The following is a 6,000-nucleotide window of genomic DNA, read 5'->3' as shown; positions in this document are numbered from 1 at the left end:
TAAATTTGAAATTGTAGCCCAGATAGATATTATACTTCCAGTGTCAGGAAGGGGTTACACATTCATAATGCTTTATGAATACACTCATAAACACACATAATGCTTACTGATGCACAATATCAATAGTCATAACCCATTATATGACTTATAATGATTTATAAGTGGCAAAGGTCTTATGGATGCTCTTGACTTGTTATAAACTAGAGGTTGATTGCTTGGGTTTATAATGCATTACAAATATCCATATTCACTTTTGCACACATCAACAATTAACTGTAGTAAGGACTCATAGTGTGATATAACAGAAACAGACCATGCTGAATCATAAGTTATCATTGTTTGTGTTAAGTAAAGTGAGGTACATATTTATGTATTTATAATAATTTAGGCTTCATCATAATGTTTCATTGTAGGTGTTAAGTAAAGTGTAATCATTTTCATGCAATTATAAGCATCATAAGTGATTAATGCGTAACATAAACTAGAATACTTTGAAATTCATTTAGAAGACTGAATTCTGATAATGTGTGACAAAATTTTTAGCCACAGAGTTAGATTTCACAAAGACTGGGGATCTTGCAGTGTCAGAGATGGACCGAAACTGTTACAGCCCTTGAAATCCACAGTGAGTATGCTATATGCTGTAGCTAGCTAGCTAGCTAACCACTGTCCCCATACCAAACAGGCTATTTGCAAGTTAAGTTAGCCAGTGGAATGTTTGCTATTAGCCTAAAAGCTAAACATACATTTTGGCTGAAGATTGCTAGCTGCACTCATATACTGTACATGGATACATGGTATGATTTTTGAAGCTGGCAATTTTAAATTCAAACATACAGTTAGCTTGCAGGCTAATGGCAAACAATCCAGTAGCTAATGTTAGCTCACAGGTAGACCCTACAGTGGTTAGCTGGCTAGCATACAGCATATAGCATACTTACCAGGGATTTCAGGAGCAACAGGAATCGCTGTCCACTTTTTTCTTCTCCACGCTAACACAGTACAAAATGTGAAGCCATGTCAAAGAAGAAATCTCATTCCCTTCTTAGCTCCACATTGTCCCCTTTTCCACAGTCCCAGAGAAATGTAGCTAAATATGAAAATAAGAATAAAACTGGAGGCATCGAGTACTAGCCAATCACAGTACAGTAAGCACTGGCCTTCTACCCAATCACAGCACAGGAATACAGACTACCAGCCAATCACAGCGCAGTAGGCCAGAAGCATATGGAGCATGCTCGCATTACAAAAAAAAAAAGTCCATGTCAGTGTTGCCAACTAGGCAACTTTGTCGCTATATCTAGCGGCTTTCCAGACCCCGACCACTTCATTTGTTTAAAGCTAAAATAAACAAAAGAGGAGTTGTACAAGAAAATCTCATAAAAATTAATACATCTCCTGTCAAAGAACATCATAACAGGAGAGTTAAATGCAGACTCTTGAACGTTAGATCCCTATCAACCAAGGCTCTTTTAGTCACTGATCTAATATTGGATAACCATATTGATTTACTCTGCCTCACTGAGACCTGGCTTTGTCCTGATGAGTATGTCAGCCTGAATGAATCCACTCCTCCTGGTCATATAAATAGTCACGTTGCGCGGGACACTGGCCGAGGAGGGGGAGTCGCTGCTATTTTTGATTCAAGCTTAGCAATTCACACTAAGGCTAAGCTAAACTATAGTTCATTTAAAATCCTTTTTCTTAGTCTTTTTTCACCCATCCTGGAAAACACTACAGCCAATTCTATTTGTTATAGTATACCACACCCCTGGCCAATACTTTCAATTTCTATCTGAATTCTCTGAGCTTATATCAAGTTTAGTGCTTAAATCAGAAAAAATTATTATTGTAGGGGATTTTGACATTCACATGGATATTAATAATGATAGCCTTAGTTCTGCTTTCTCCACGCTTTTGGATTCAGTTGGCTTCAGTCAGTGTGTACATAAACCCACCCACCACTACAACCATACCCTTGATCTTGTCCTTGCATACAGCATCGATATTGAAGATTTATTAGTCTTTCCTGAGATTCCTGCTCTGTCAGACCATTATTTAATAACTTTCAATTTTTTATTACTCAACTACAAGCCTCTCAGTAAGAGTTACTATTCTAGATGTCTATCTGATCCATTAACCTCATTACCATGTCTCACAGTGACTGAAAATCCTCTTACTAACTTAAGTCATTCTCAAATTGACTGTCTCGTCAATAATGCTACTGGCTCACTGAGATCAGCTCTTGAGTCTGTTGCACCCTTCAAGAAGAAAATAGTAAAACAAGGAAAATTAGCCTCATGGTTTAACCTCCAGATCCGCAAATTGAAACAAACCGCGTAAATTTGAAAGAAACTGGCGTTCAGCTAACCTGGAAGAGTCCCATTTAGTCTGGCTGGATAGTCTTAAAATGTATAAGAAGGCCCTCCGCCATGCCAGAGCAAACTATTACTCATCATTAATTGAGGAAAACAAAAACAATCCCAGGTTTCTTTTCAACACTGTAGCCAGGCTGACTCAGAGTCACAGCTCCATAGAGCCTTGTATTCCTTTGGCCCTCAGCAGTGACGACTTTATGAGTGTCTTTAATGATAAAATTATAACTATTCGAGATAAAATCCATCCCCTCTTGCCCTTAACTGACCTGACCCCGGACACACGTAGCCTGGATATGGCAGCAAGGCCTGAAAGTTATTTGGACTGTTTCTCCCCCATTGACCTTCAACGACTCTACACTTTGATTTCTTCATTTAAGCCATCAACATGCCTGCTAGACCCCATCCCAACTAGGCTACTTAAGGAAGTTTTGCCCTTATTAGACAACTCTTTATTAGATATAATCAATGCGTCTTTATTAACAGGTTATGTACCACAGTCCAGTAGCTGTCATTAAACCCTTTTAAAGAAGCCCACTCCAAGAGTGGACAAGAAGATTTTAGCTAACTATAGACCGATATCTAATCTCCCCTTTATTTCTAAAATCCTTGAGAGAGTGGTTGCTCGTCAACTCTCTCAATCCTTTTTACTTTATATATGCTTCATCTTGGCAACATAATTAGAAAACACTATAAATTTCCATTATTATGCTGACGATACGCAATTATATCCATCTTTTGTGTACATACTATTCTATTACTTAATTATTATTATGTGTACATACCCTATTTCCTCTATGTACATACTTATTTTATTACTTATTTATTGTTATTTGTTATTGTTATTTTCTTTGTTACATTTCACTTTTCTTTTTTCATGCTGCTGTAACATTTGGAATTTCCCCCAATGGGGGATCAATAAAGGAATATTCTATTCTATTCTATTCTATTATATCTATCTATGAAACCAGATGAAACTGATCAGCTTTCTAGACTTCAAACATGTCTTAAGGATGTAAAAGCCTGAATGAGCCGTAATTTCCTGATGTTGAATTCAGACAAAACTGCAGTTATTGTTCTTGGCCCCAAACACCTCAGAAGCTCCTTTTCTAACAATGTAATTTCTCTTGATGGCATTACCTTGGCCTCTAGCACAACTGTAAGTTTTATTTGATCAAGATTCATCCTTTACCTCCATTATAAAACAAACTTCATGGATGGCTTTCTTTCTTTCAGATTAGACATATTCTGTCCCAAACAGATGCTGAAAAATTAGTACATGCATTTGTCATCTCTAGGCTGGATTACTGTAACTTCCTATTATTCGGTTGCCCCAACAAATCTCGTAGGTCTCACCAACTGGTGCAGAACGCTGCTGCACGTGTTCTAACGGGAACCAAGAAAAGGGATCATATTTCTCCTGTTTTAGCTTCTTTGCACTGGCTTCCTCTGAAATCCAGGATTGAATTTAAAATCCTCCTCCTTACTTACAAAGCTCTAAATGGTCAGGCTCCATCCTATCTGTCGCAGCTCATAGTTCCTTATCAACCCTCAAGATCACTGTGCTCTGAAAATGCAGGATTACTAGTGGTTCCCAAAGTATCCAAAAGTAGGATAGGAACCAGAGCCTTCAGCTACCATGCTTCTCTCCTATGGAACCATCTTCCAGTTTCGGTCAGGGAGGCAGACACCATTTCAACTTTTAAGGGTAGACTTAAGACCTTCCTCTTTGATAAAGCTGATAATTATGGCTGGCTCAGGTTGCTTGGACCAGCCCATAGTTAGGCTGACATAGGTTTAAATCTGCCGGGGGACTTCCTATGATCCATTGAGCTCCTTTTCTATCGCCTCAGTAGTTTAGTTTAGCCTTACATCTGTGATAGCCATGTGGTACTGTCACTACCTGAGGATTGCGATCACGGAGCCTGGGTCTTTTGAACTGCACTACACTAATACCGTTGCCTCTCCAGAGCATTCCTGCTCCCATTTCCTAGTTTTCCTGGATCCTGGCCGTAACCTTGGCTGTGCCTGATCATGGTGATAGCTGTGCTGGCGCTGTGACCCTGCCTTTGGTTGTGCTCATGCTGTGGCTGCACTGATAGTGTGCCCCCCACTCGTCCTGATCGTGGTCTGGTCCTGGTTGCGCCAATGCTGTGATCTTGCCTTTGGACACCTCCCTATCAATATACGCATGAGACTCTTATCATCACCCTCAAAATCATCATAGAGTGTATTTGATAATTTCACACCTATCGTTATTGTAATATGACATGCGTCTGTTTTCATTATCGCTGTACCTCTCTCATCCCCCCCCCCCCAATGCTGTGATCTTGCCTTTGGACACCTCCCTATCAATATACGCATGAGACTCTTATCATCACCCTCAAAATCATCATAGAGTGTATTTGATAATTTCACACCTATTGTTATTGTAATATGACATGCATCTGTTTCTATTATTTCTGTGTCTCTCTCCCCCTCTTTCTTTCTCTTTCTCTTTCCTTTACGCCATGATTGTATTTCATTTGTTATTTAAGACATCTATTGCACGTCTGTCTGTCCTGAAAGAGGGATCCCTCATCATCCTCTGTCGCTCTTCCTGAGGTTTCTTCCTTTTTTTCCCCCCATTACAGGGGTTCTTTTTTTGGGAGTTTTTCCTTGGGTGATGTGAGGGTCTAAGGGCAGAGGGATGTCATACGCTGTAAAGCCCTCCGAGGCAAACCATGTTTTGTGATAATGGGGTCTATAAATAAAATTGACTTGAATTGACCCCCTTGACGACTTTATTAGTCAAAAGCGACCAGCGACAAATCTTGTGACTTTTTCTGGTAATTTGGGGAATGATTGTGTTGACAAAGCTCTGCAAAGACATCTAACATATCCTGTTATGCGGTTCATGTTACAACAACGAGTGCAGCGGTTATTAGTAACTATGTTAGAATTTGGATTTTGCACTTGTTAAAGTGAAAGGGGCCATTCTCCATTTAGGAGAAAAATAGATTTTAAATTATAACAATTTCAAAACATGTTATCACTTTAATCAATCTCACAATCTGTACCATTTATCCTGTAAACATTGACCTTGTTTCTCTCGAAATAATGTCCACATACAACAACTTGGCGATAAATTAAATATTTTATTGAGGCTAATAAAATGATGAGTACATAGAGGAAGGAATATGACACATGAAATGAAATTAAACAAATAAAAGGAAACCAAGGTAATGTAAATGATTAATTATTGATGATAGTGGGTAGAAATATGTGACCGTCAAATGCATGGATGCACGCTGAGCGGTAAATTAGAATTTAGAAATCTGGCATTAAAGCTTCGCTATATGACATCAACTGTGATCACTAGAAGATGTTATTCTGCCTTCATTTGCTGACTTGAACAGACTTCTCCGGGGAGGTCCAGGTCGCCGCTCGTGTGTGGGGCGGTCTTTAACTGGCCTTGGTGTCCGCCTCGACATAAATGCAAGAATGTCTTTACTGACCAAGAACTGGTATAAAGAAAAGCGTCAAAGAGATTTAAAAAGAAAAATGGCTTCAAAAATTAAAGTTCAGCAAAGCTCTGGTGAGCAGTTGCGGCTCCTCTTGTAAAATTGAAGAAAAAGAAAAAGGT

The sequence above is a fragment of the Plectropomus leopardus genome, chromosome 7, assembly GCF_008729295.1.
Source record: "Plectropomus leopardus isolate mb chromosome 7, YSFRI_Pleo_2.0, whole genome shotgun sequence".
In the NCBI taxonomy this organism is placed as follows: domain Eukaryota; kingdom Metazoa; phylum Chordata; class Actinopteri; order Perciformes; family Serranidae; genus Plectropomus; species Plectropomus leopardus.
Note: the sequence above shows the minus strand (reverse complement) of the source record.